We start from the raw sequence: 13,866 nt of genomic DNA, 5'->3' as shown, positions 1-13,866 counted from the left end.
CTATTTCCGCGTCTCCTGATGCAGGCTTTAAAACATACGGAACTTGCACAGCAAGAGGCTGGAAAGAAGATACTAGTCTTCTTAAGATAGATATATTTCATAGCGTCGTGGGGAATAGAAAAGATTACTCTCTGCATTTCAATAGCTAGCATTCAATCCGATTTTTAGAAGTCCCAAACCATACAACTTCCATCTCTTCTATTATTCAACAGTTTAATATGCTGCATTTCCTGATATTTACATCAGATGTCTTTCACCCCTTAAAATATATTCCCCTTCCCTGTTAAAATTGTACTTCCATGTAATGAAGTGAATAATTATTACCCTTTCTATAAGCTTATGTCCTCAGACACTTGAAAGCTGTTATTGTGTTCTTGCTTGTTCTTTATTTGGCAAAATTATAACCACTTAATTCTCTTCATTTTTCTTGCCACTTCATTCCTCACAAAAACCTCTGATTCTTTATTCTCTCTCTTCTCTGATTTCCTTCCAACTTCACATCTTTCTGAGAGGGCGTTTCTTATAATGCATGCAATAGCCACGACAAGGTTGCAGAAAATCCTTGCTTTGTGACTGCCATCTGTGTCCAAAATCCTTTGAAGTCTGTGGCTGAACTTCCACTGGGTGCAAAGGGCACTGGATTCTAAACTGGCATTTTACTCTTTATAATTCTTGTAATATCCTCCAACTCTCTTATTCGTTACTGCTGTTGCATTTCCTACAGTGCTTATTCTAATCGTTCATCTTCCAGTTGGCTATATGTTTTATGTTGGATTCAGTAAAATATTTTTACTCCTTTGAATCTATTTTGGCCGTGCTTCGTATCAGTCCCTTTTTATTCGCTCTCCTAACTGACATTTCAAATCTTCTAGAATGAGCATAATCTGTGCGTTTCATTAAGATATTACTTTTTTCTAAATCATTAATGAAGATAGAAAGCAAACTCAGACTAACAATCAGTACAGGTTACCCCACTGGGCACTTCCTACCATCTTGTTACACAGCTGTTTATTGCAATTTTTTTCAATTGTCTTTTAGCCAATATTCAATCCACACACAATTGTCTTCATCCAAGCTGACTTGAATTAATTTTTCAATTCAGATTTCATGAGACAGTGTCAAATGCTTCACTGAAATCCAAATATCTGTCAATGCCTTTACTGAATTGTTTTTTCTTCCCTCTGCCCCTTCTGTTTAAAACTCATTCCTTCAAGTGCTTCACACAAGGACATCAACAGCTGTTCCATGGTGGAGCTGTTACAAATGTGCTTGCCAACGCGTAGACCTGAATCTGTCTAAAGACCATTTGGCTCAGGGTTTGCAGACCATGGAAAAGACGTCTCTCTCCTTGGCTCTTTGCAGGGTGACTCTGGTGTAAGCTGAAGGTGTTACAGGGTTGTTCTAACTAAATCCATCCTCAGACTCATCAGTCCCTCCATGATTTTAGTTTATACACCTTGAAAATATCTTCTGTCCCTTCCTTATCATACAGAAAGCAGCAAATAAACTTGTAATTGCATTCACTGATTTTTATACCAATGAGGGAAATTTCTATCCGCCTACAGTCATCATTTGGTGTCCACGGTCTGCCGAAGCCAGCAAATGCGGGCTCCTTAAATCCAGGGTGATCCCCAAAGTGTCTAAGGATTTGAATTTTGACAACGTCATTCCTGTACGTTAATCCGCTGGTATTTCTATTGCTTTCAGAGGGACTAATCATGCAGTGAAGAGCTGCTCGTTGTTAATTGAAAAAAGTCTAGCCTGGACACTTTAGACCTCCTCTGTGTTTCTGTCATTGAGGGGAAGTAAGGAAAAGATGTATTTACATATTATTTAACATTTAGTTAATTCCTTTCATTCACTGAAAACGGTCATGAAAGTAATTGTTCTTGGCTATATTAACTCACTGTATCCTGGATCCTCACTCATTACAGAGGAAGCTGCATGTGATGAAAGATCCGTCAGCTTTCTACGAACCAGAACGTGTCATTCATACCTAAGCCACCAGTAAAAGTAAATCTCCATCCACTAGGATGGTTTTCAAATGAATTCGCAGTGACTAATTGTAAGGTGTTTGTTCCTGATTTTAGAAGAATATTACCAAAAAACCCATTTTATAATCTAGTCAGACTTCTGCCAATGTAGCAGAACCAATAAGCAAGCTTTTGAAAGATGACAATGCCTTCTCCTTCCATGGGAAAAATATAGAAGGACCATCAATGCCCAATTTTGTGGTAGCCAGAGACTTAGATTAATTGCTGAAGGATTATATGTTTCTTTTTAAAAAAAATCACATCCGAATCTATGAAAGATTTAAAGAGGCCTTTGAATAATGAGGAAAACCATTGAAATTAAAGAAACCCAATGGCTTTTATTTTATTGCAAACATATTTTAAGACTTGACAATAGTTGCAGCGTTCCCCTAATTTTTGCTATAAAAGGGAAGTAAAACAACAGTTTATTGTAGCAATACTTCATACTGCCCTACTTCTGTAAATTGTCTTGAAGCTCTAGGGTAAGGATGGAACATTCATGTTTTTAAATTGGATACAAAAGCAGTTTCTACGCTGCAGCTGCTGTAGCATAAATTGCCACACAGAGACTACCAGATATATCTAAACATACTGATGCTCAGCAAATTGTGAACATTTTTTTGCCTTGCTTTACCTGCAATGCTTATAGTTTGTGCTTCTTTTAAGTGCTTTCTAATGTTTGGAAGGTATAACGTGCACCTTGAAAACGTTTCCTACTTGTAGAGGGTTGCATAATTCTCCTCGAAACAGAATCAAAACTATCTATCTGGGCTGTCCTAAAGTTTTAAAATGTTTTAGCATAACTAATTTATATTATAAATTGGCTGACCAGCGTGAACCTGGATCTTACACTGCAATTTTTTATGAGGACATAATGTTCTACCCACAATAATGGGGAGAAAATAGTACTTATTAAACTTTCATTTGAGAGCAGCGGTGGGTCATGTACCGTGTCACAGAGGTGATGTGCTCTCCAGACGCCGCAAAGGAGGGACTAAAGGGTGGCCTTGCTTCATACAGTCTTGGACAGGTAATAAGAGGTTGATATATTTGGCATGCTGGAGGTGTGGTGGCCTCACAGACACCCAGCGGGAGCTGTGGCAGTGTCTGGAGAAAGGTCCCGGGACTGCTCGGAAAGCAGCTGAACGCTTTGCAGGTGGTGGGAGGCTGCTCGTATCTGTTCAATATTCCAGATGGCAGCTGTAATAATTACATTTACTGAGATGGCTAGGAAGGCAACTGTGCCATTAAGAAGCCCTTGCGAAAGCCATTTGAACCAACTGCTGTATTTCGCAGGCAAGTACATAATGTGATACTGAGCAATTAGACATTGAATTGGCAATTAGATATCGAATCGAGTAGACCTCTGATGTAGATACCAACTGTCTCTGGAAACTCCTTCCTTGCTTGTACCTTCATTACGCTTCCTTTGTTCATTACAAAATAGACTCCTACATTGTATGTAGGAAGGAAAAAAAAAAAAAAACCAAAACATTTTGAGGCTATTAAGTGTTAATGATCAGATTGTAAGGTCCTATTACTTTTTTTTTATATTTATTTTAAGATATGCAGTGTGTGAGAGCAAGATGAACAGCACAACTTCTACAGCATTATCTTTGAGAAGTTTGGGTGAGGTTAGCGGGAGGCTATTTGCAAGAATAGCAATGTACCCATTAGCCTTGGCATTCACAAAGGGTAGGAAGGCCAGTTGTTAACTGCAAGATTAGCAATGCAATCATCTGATATTTCAAATAATATGAGAGATCTGAAACATGAAAACGAATTAAGACTTGCTATGGATGAGAAAACACTACCTGAAAGAAAATAGTTATGTATTTAGAGCTTAGCTACAGCGACAGATGCTGCGGCTGAAAAAAGGTATTTACAAGATGTACAAAGCTGCCTCTGCTTATTTGTGCGTGTACACATTTCTTCTCTTAAAAGTTAATTTGTAATTATTGGGAGTTTTATAGCAATTTGGAGGTAAGATGCAATGTCAAACCACTTCGTCTTGTTTGTGAAATTAGCAAATATATTGAGGTTTAATTGGCAGTGGTTTATAAAGAGAATAATTTTGAAAGTAACATAGCATGTTCTTATTTGATTGTAGTGTTTGGGTACTAGATTTCTATTTATCTTAGTTCCAACTGATGTTATGAAACTTTGGATTTGTTATAATGGGAAAAATGGTGGTTTTCTTTATTGCTGTTTTCTTGCCTTAGAAAAAAACTGACAAACATGTCTATCATCCTGTTCAGTTCAGAAAACACAGCGAAATCTGGATGCAGTCGAAACTTATTATATTTTTTTGTGGTAGCAAACATAATTTCCATATATCCAGACTAGTAGCTAGTTTTAAAGTCAATGTTAAATTTACAATAAAATGTTCAGATTACTATCCGGATTTTTAAGCAACTGCACTTCAGTCCTTTGAAATCAACTGCAATTTGAACCCAGTGGGTGGAATTAGGTATGTACATTATTCATAGTATTACGTATCACTTTGTGTATTTTTCCAAGGAATCTCCAGCCATTCTTCCTGGGTATTTACTTTTGTTTTTGTCAGCTCCAACGTTTGCCGTTTTCTGAAGTGGCCTATACGATAGAAATGAGAAGGCAGTCAAGGCTGCTGAATGCAATCAGCTGATTTCTAAGCAGGGCCTGATGGGTTTTTTTAATCTACACTTTTAAAACTATAATTTGCTCTGCAAAGAAAACTTGGTTGTCCCTGATATTAATACTGTTCAAAAAATTATTCCCAACAAGACTGAAAATCTTGAGATACTATTAATAACCGGATTCTCTCTTGGACTCTCCTCTAGAAAAGACGGAGGAAGTAGACCTACAATGCTTTGAACCCCAAGGCTGGATCTGAAGTGGAAGTTGCTGTGGCAGGTGCAGCTTTTATCAACCTTGCAAAAGACAAGGGATACAGGAGAGAAAGGGTGAGGAGGTAAGATACCTAAAGATCAGACTCTAAATATACCACCTGGTTTTGTGATTTATTTTTTTTTTTCAATATTGGAATGATTTTTCCTTGATACTGGATGCATTGTAGAAAAACGTGTTCCCACAGAACAAACTGTTTGCACACTCCACTCGTCTAGAAGATGACAACAACAGGGTGGAATATATTGTTAGTCTGACCTTTTGTCTTTGTTGGGAATTTCACTAGATAGATGTCCTCATATCTTTGTGATAATCAGGTATCAAATATATGTTGTTATCTAATCTTGGCTGGATGAAATGGACAGAATGCAGGGGAAGTAAGGTTTTACTTGCAGAAAAAAACCTGGCTAGGCAATGCTGTATCATCCCACGCTTGCCACAAGACAGGCATTTTTCGCAAAGCTTGTGTGAGGGAGAATAAGATTATACTTAGGAGTATTATTCAGATGTAGATTTCACGAGAGATTAAATGAATATAACAAATGTGGGAATCTCTGTTTGTAAAATGATGATTCCTATCTATTTGTCCCTAACACAACAGGAATTCCTAGAGATTCAGATACTATATTAAAGCTCATTCTTGAGCTATCGGAAGTTAATTTCCAAGTTTTGGATGACCCTAGATTGGAAGGTGGACTGTGGGAAAATCAGAATTTTCCCTCTTTCTGGACTTCAGCTCGAGGCAAAGTATTTTCTGATCTCTCTGCACAATGGGAGGTAAATGCTGAAGTAGATTTGGCCTCCATAGTCCCCAGGAAGGAGAATTCTACATTTCCATGGTAGCAGAAGGTACACAGGTGATGCTGAGTTTACACCTGGCTGTTAATCAAATGGGAGTGCAGAGAGGTGGTGAATCCCTGTGAAGTTTGTCTCCTTCACTTCTATGTTGTAAGCAGCTATAAAATTCCTGTGCTGTTTTATTTGTTGCTTTCTAAATAATATCTAAGAAGCAGTTGGTCCATAAAGAGGTAATTTTATGTTTTACTTTAGGCGTGCATCATTTCATCTTTCTGTTGTGACATTGATTTATATATTATGCCAAAAATAGAAAGTCTGTTGTGTGCAACATTGCACACAAAACCACTCAGTTCAAGCATTCCTTAGCTTGTAAAGTTACTCATGGGATTTTAAATTGCCTCACATGATTTTTTTTTTTTTTTTGCTCTTTGACGTTACCTTTCATTACGATATAACTTACTATTTTTTTCCCCCATATCCTGACACCTTCAATTGATACGGTTCTCACGGCTCTCTAAGAAATAGGCATTAAATATTGCATCTCATTCTTGATTTTTAGTGCATAAATTACCATTATTTGATGCATATTCTTCAAAATGAGGTGGTTATTCCTAAGTAGATGGGGGGGGGGGGGAAAGGAATTAGTCATTACATGAGCTAACACTAGTTGCTGCGCTTGAGGTGTCATGGCCCATCCGTTGCCCAAAAAAGAGCTCTGTTGGCTTGTAGCACGCCTGTGTGAGCATCCACAACGCAAATTTAAGTTTGTCCCTCAGGCAAAAGAGAAACATCTTTGAGAGGTTTTTTTGTCAGCATAAAATACGTGCTCTTTCACACACGTGTGCACATATAGACACACAGACACAGAGAACAGTTTACTAACCTGGGGCACTTGCGCACCTCCTTAGTGGTACGTGCAGAGCTGCCCGAACACAGCCAGCTTGGGGTGGCTAGACATAGGAGGAACTACAAATTGGATGTTTCTGTGTCTCAGCCCGCAAGCAATATAACCTCGCAAGCAGCCGTAGGGTCTCTACTGGATAAGGCTCCGTGCAGAACACGGACAAGGAAACGGGGAGTTCAATGTCTCCTTTACAATTTAAAGAAGCACCTGGGATAAGGAAAAAAAAATAAAACTCATCCTTCCCTTTATCTTGTTTATAACCAGATACCTTTTTCCCTGTTTAATACTCAGCTACCAGCCTATAACTTGCAGGAGATGGAGGGGGGTGGAAAGAACAAAGTAATGCGTGACTTGACGGGAGGCTGGAAAGAGGGAAGGATGTGTGCTTTGCTGACAAGTTAACATTAGAAAACCGAAGTGGAAAACTGTTATCTTGCCTGTGAACCTGCTGTGATGGGTGACGTGAAGTGGCAGACGGATCTCTGCTATTTGCTAAACAAATAAGAGCGCTAAAACTCAGGAATAAGTTGCCTGGTTGTAGTTTTCGTAGAGATGCTTGTTGCAGTGGCTAAATATCTTCTAGTTCTCTACTCCAGTTGCCCCTAATTAGCCCTTTCTGTCACTTTGCAAAGGTTTGTTTCACCTTGTATCTCTACGGATATTTTTCTTCTGTGTTTTTTTTTTAGTGTCTCTGAAGTTTTGGTAGTAATACCTCTGCGAAGCACAGGGTTGCTGCCTCCCTGCTCCCGCTCTCCTTTCTGTCTTTACCTCCACCACCCTTCCCTCCTTTCAACAGCTGCTAACTTCCACTTCTCCGTTCCATTTACTCCTGCTCTTCCCAGTTTTTGCCGCTCTCTGTTCCTGTTCACCACCTTTATCCCCAATCCCTCCCAGTTTTGCTATTCCTGTATCTCCCTTTAACTCCCATCAGGAATTTCCCACGCTTCTCAGGTGAGCGGGAGGGCCGGGGAGAGCCCCTTGTTTTGTTTCGTGCCTCTTAGGGCAGTGGGCCTGCCAACAAGAAATTACTGTTGCAGGAAAAATCCCGATCGAGTGCTGCAGTAGAGTGCTCGTTTGGATCCTGAGCAGTGTAATTAGTAAATAGGAGGTGAGAGAGGGGACAGCATGGAGAGTGGAAATGAACTGTCAGATGCATTAGCGTCTTGTCTAGGTTACGGACAAGCATCTGTGTGCACACGGGGACTTTTGAAGCTTGTTATGGAGCAAAATTTGGATTTGGGAGATATTTTTCTGAGGGGTTTTCTTACATTAAAAAGGAACAGTATTACATTAAAGAATCCCATCTTATCTTCCCGTGCCTGGGAATACTAACTTAAAAGGTCCTAGAATTAGCAGTTGGCACCATTCCTGACTAATGTTGCATTAATGCAACGTGACTAATTTGGTTTCCTGCATCGTACTGCTACATTGCATCTGGTCAGGAACGTAGCTCAGCTGAAATTGGCTCTAAGAAGTACTGAATCACGTGGTGTGGGTATCTTTTTATCTATATACTTGTATCTGTATCCATATCTATATTTACAACTCATTCCAATGCATAAAAGTGGTGTTTCTTCATAAAACAGCACTGGAAACAGTTTCCCCTTTAAACTCAAAAAATGTTTGAGGTATTTTAGAAACAAGATGCTCCCACCCTGACCTCCAAGTTTCAACCTCACTTAGAAAATCCCCCTTAATGATTTGGTTTGCAACATTAAAACCAGATGACAGTGAGCCCTTTCCAGTAAAAAATTCCAGGCAACCACAACTGCAAGTGACCCATGGGGGAAAATGATAAAATGCTTTTGAACTCTGTGCTACCATCCGGTGGTTTATTACTGCGTGTCGCCTTAGATATTTTTCCTGTACTTAGCGTTGCAATTAATAAAAATCCTTATATAAAGGTAACGAGGTGTCAGCTTCATTTCCAGTTAAGACACTCTGTTGATTAAAGACTACTTTACAATGACATTAAGCTGCAAAGAACAAGTCAAAAAAAAAAAAAAAACAACCCATAAGCCCAAGACACGCACTGTCAGTCCCCATAGATTTAAATTTAATTAAATGAGAAAACTGCAGGACTTCTTCTGTTCACAGTGACGATTCCCAGAGCTATCCCATGAATGGTATTCAGTTATTGCAAGTCATGAGCTCAGTTTGGAATGTTGTTTGATCATTAATGCTGCCAGTCTTTCCCCATTAGGACTAGTAACTAAAATGCTGTGCTGCCGCAATGAAAATAAAAGGCCTTGGCCTCGTACTAAATGTGTCCTGGGGATGCAGCTTTTGCAATCACACCAGTTTATCCATTTATTAGCACAGTGAGCCAGTTGTTTCGGACGTGAAACTCGACACTGAAGTGGTGCTATTTTGAGAGGTGTTGACCACCCGCTCCTGGCTGCAATTGAGCCTTTTATTTCGTAACACCTAAAGTGTGTTGTTATCTCCCTTTAAAACCAGACCTCTGCAGAATGCCTTGGACCCGTGGCTGCATGGAGCAATGCCCTCTGCGGGTGTCTGTTCCCCAGGCAACGTGGAAAAATGCTACACGTAATCCCAGTAAATCTGATATTTTTCCCACAAAGTATGAGAAAGAACCGGACATCGCTTCCTTTGAAGTATAGAATTATTCATCTGGCATTTTGTCTTGTCTATCTACCATCACCATCAAGTCAAATATAGCATCTTCCAGCCTAGTTGTCATTTTTTTTTTTTTTTTTAATTTTAGCTTTAATACTTGTAGGTTTTCTGTTCCCAAAGATAAATTAGGAAATAAGCCTGTAGACAAAGCTGAGAATATACTGTATGATGGCAGTAATGTACGAAGATGAACACGAAAATGTCATCAGCATCATTGCCCGGATATGTTCTTGTTAATATTTTTTTGGAAGACTGACTTATAGTGACGGGGAAAGAAATAAAAAGCTGCCGAGGAGACGGGAAGAGAAGAAAAGATGGGGACTCAGAGCTGTACAAACATACCTCCCCAGTGCCTCTTACTTGCTCCAAAAAAGGGCTTTGTTGCCTTCGTAATTGATGAATTTTTTAAACCGGCCTGGTCTGTGTGTCCTTTCAAGCAAACACTGTGACTTTTTGAGATTAAAGGCCAAGCCATGTGTTCATGAATTTTAATGTAAACAAAATCAGCTTTTTTTTTTTTCCAGTTTTTAAGATCTCTCTTTACTTTGTTGTGTGGGGTGAGGGGCGAAGGAGCAAAACGGCCAAAGGGTAAGCTGCAGCATGGTGGTACGTATGTTTTCATCTCCAGCTGAATCTTATCCTCCATGCTCTAAAGAGATCACACTTACAACAAAGAGACCCGAGAGGCTGAGACCAAGTACCTGGAGCACAGTTTTTCCACACCTCTAATAGAAAAAGAATATGAAACGAGATTAGCCCTTCTGCCTCTTCACGGGTTTCTCTGAATTAACTGAAGTATATGCTTCTACCGCAACAATAATCGTTAATAATATTATTCATTTTCAAAGCATTTTGCACATGTTGTTCTTAATTCCACTGAAGTAGCTAAACATTTCTGTCTCTCTTTTGTTACTTGGGCAGAAGCGCAGAGAAGGCAGAGCTGGCTCCTCGCTCTGCAGCGATGTATTGACAGCGCGGTAGCTCCAGCTCCATACCAATTAACCTCAACAAATATTCAGGCCAAGGTGACCTGTCAGAGGAGTTCAAAAAGGAGCCTTGCAAAGTAGCACCTGCAGAAGGTAACAGCCATATTTTCTTGCATCGTTTCTGTCCTGTGGGTCCCTCAGTCGCAGAAGTGTACGTGTTCCTGGCACAGTTATTTCGAAGGAGAGCTGATTTCGCAGGGCGCCTCCCATCCCCAAATTTCTACTTTTGAAGCTCTCCTGCTAAACTAATGATGCTGATGCACCGAAAATGCCATCTGCCATTTCTGAACTGACGCCTGCCCCGCACATAACTTTGAGCGTCTCGTATGGTAATGCCAAAGAGACGTTCAGGCTTTTTAATCTCCGCCATCCATCTCTTTCTCAATCCTACTCAAACACAGCATCTCTTCTAGTTAGACATCGCTGTACGTATATCTCTATATAGCTACAGCAGCATCTAGAGATACGCTCTGGGAATTAAAAATGCACACTCTATGAACAATTTTGGGAAGGAGCATCGCTCCTATTACTTCACAACTTCACTTTAAAACCTGCAAGACAAGAAGTATCTTCAATTTATTTTACCACCGTAATTTAAGGGTACATATATTTTTCTTATTTAAAACCAGAAGCCTGGATGAATAACTACACTTTAAGGCAGAGTTGCTCTAAAATATAAGGAATCGCGCGACTGGTTTTGTTACCTGCAGTATAGTGGTACTGAAGCTTCTAAATTGTAAAAAACATTATACTTTCTTGTAATACATTGAAATAATGTTACTATTATGAAAAATTGTGTTCGTGTCCCCAAAAAGCGACTGCGTTAATGTTTGGCCCCTTTTGCGCTGAAAATGCTTGTTCCAGGCTGAAGTTTTCCAACAGATGACAGTGCTGTGACAACAGCTTTAAGTGCTTTTTCACAATCTTCTACCTACATCTCTTCAGCTATTCTTATTTTGGTCCGAATTCCACTTCACACAACCCACCGACTGAAATACGCCTGACTCCAGAAGGATGCTGCCTTGGCTCGGCTTCCCGCTGAGATGAAGTTTTTGTTTACAGCCGCGTGTTACCTTGTACAGCACTTGCTCACTCCGCTGCATCTCTCGTGCGCGTGCTGGAAAAGCCACTCGAGTGATTTGTAACAGGTTCAGCTGAATGCCTCTCTGCCGAGGATCAGGCTACGCCGCGCAGCACTGCAGTGCGAATTCAGGCCCTCAACACGGCAAAATGCGGCGTATGATCGCTCCTCTGCAAAAGGACCACTCGAGAGCGCAAAACTCTCTCCGCTCCCATGACTCAGTACCAGCACAACAGGACTAGTTCTTACAGGGGGTTTTTTTTTGGTTTTTTTTTTGTTTTTTTTCAATCACTGCTTGGAATTTCTGTGCTGTATCTTAATAGCTAAAAGTTAAGACTACCCACATACGCTCCTGACTTCTGTCCATCGTCTTCCTCTCAACACAGTAATATATATTTTTGTTACCGTATCTAACACAGGCAAAAATTATCCTCGTTTCTCCATTATCCACACGTTTTGTCCAGGCTCAGCCATGTTTGCCCATAGGGAAATGCAGATGCTCGAGAAGGAGGTGGTAGACTCCAAAATGTCCAGGTCATGTGGAGACACCAGGGGTGAGGATGCACAGGAACCCTGGTGCAGCTGGGATGCAGCACCTGGATCCTGTAGCCCTCGTTGCATTGTGTGGCTGCTGAGACGTGAAAGCTCAGCGTGGGAGCAACCCAATTTTAGGGTATGAGATATAGAACTTGCTAGATATTTAAAGTTTTCGGACCTGAAGTATCAAAATGACTTTTGGGTTTTTTTCTGTGCTAAACAGGCTTAGAAGAGTGAATTTCAATTCCCATCCCCCTCCCCATGGAGGGGATTATTTTAGTTCTGTGGAGCTGATATGTTTAAAGTTAGCGGGGGGGAGGTGTTATCTGTTGTATTGCACTTTTATATTCTGTTTGACAGAAATGTTATACAGAATATAAATAAGCCTAATGATAAAAAGACATTGTAAAACAAATAAACATATAGTACCTGCTTTTAAATTACTTTTGCTCCTCGTTCCTGACACAAATAATGGTAAAAATGCAAAGCTCTTGCATAAATAATTTCCATTTCAATGAATCAGCCAACGGGAAAATGTTTACATCTTTGCTTGTTCTATCAGCTTATTCTATCAGCTTCTAGATTACACATATCATCTCAAAACAACAACTAAGCAAAAATCTTTTGGGAAGCTACAAAATGATAAAGATTTTCTTGGCTAAGAGAGAAAACTGGAAGATTGAGATGCTTGAACTCTAACATCTCTCAGTGTGGCAGCACGGCAATAGCATAATGCTGAATTGACAAAAATTATTTCCATTCAGTTCAGCAATCCAAACTATTTTGGTTCCAATTAAGCAAAAGAAAAAATGTAGAAAATTGGACAAAAAAACATTGACAAAAAATGCTGATTAGCTCAACTAAAAACGCCAGGATGAAAAGGCTCAACTACACAAGGGCAGAATTGAAAGTTGAACCTATATTTGGAAATCACAAGAACTATGGAATAAAATAAGAGGTGGTTATGTTTATTTTGGTTTTCACTGTTCTATCTTAACTTAAAATGTTTTGATTGTGAAGTCTAGGAAAGATTACCAGCTAGAGGTTCCATTTTACTTGTCAATTATTTAGTCCCTTTATAGGAAAAAAACCCCAAAACACAAAAAAAAACCCCAACCTTGGCCTTCGATCTCTCATTTTCTCCATTGAGAAACTATATAATCATTTTATAAGATGGAGCAAGTGTTCTTTTATGCCTTCATTGTATGAGCTGATTCACTGTGCCAAGAGAGCGATGGAACCGCAAGTTAAAATGCAGTGTAAATGAGGAAATTGGCCTGTATTACAAATCCCTCTGAGTATCTTGCTGAAGAAGTCTGGCAATAGCCACCCAAGATATTCTGTCATGTTAGAACAGCCTAATCCTCTTCAGTACTGAATGTCTTTTTTGTTTGCTCTTCACTTCATTGATGCAGTTATTACCCAACGGAAAGTGGCACGAGGCCTCCAGGAAGAGAAGATGTGACTCAAGATGTGGTCTCGCTGCTCCTTTAGCCTCAATGGGCCTTTTGAAGGAAAAAGGGAAACAAAAGTGAAGGAACATCTAGCAGGATCTATCAATCAGGCTCTCTAGAGCACATCTGAAAAATCCCACATTTTGTTAGGAATTAGCTAGTGCTATTTCAAGATGATCCTCATCCAGCTGCCATGAATATTACACTCCTGTTACCTACTATGGAAATTGGATTTAGTGCAAATATCCTGCCTAAAGGAACTAAAAGAGGACTGCCATTGAAAAAGCTGATCCCTCTCTGTGCTTGCTTTTTGCAGTTTGTTTTTGTATCGATCTTTTTTTTTTTTTCTTATTGACAATTTGGGAATATGGGTTAGCGTTCAGCCACGGTATGTTGTATCACAGTGTGTGCAATAAAAAAAAAAAAACAAACAAAAACAAGCATAAAAATAAGTTATAAGCAGATACATATACTATCACGACAGCAATATCTAGCTCCTTTCTGTCACTGTTTACCCACTGAACAAAGTGTTCTTTGCAGGGAA

The sequence above is a fragment of the Rissa tridactyla genome, chromosome 6, assembly GCF_028500815.1.
Source record: "Rissa tridactyla isolate bRisTri1 chromosome 6, bRisTri1.patW.cur.20221130, whole genome shotgun sequence".
Lineage (NCBI taxonomy): Eukaryota > Metazoa > Chordata > Aves > Charadriiformes > Laridae > Rissa > Rissa tridactyla.
This window is presented reverse-complemented; position numbering follows the sequence as displayed.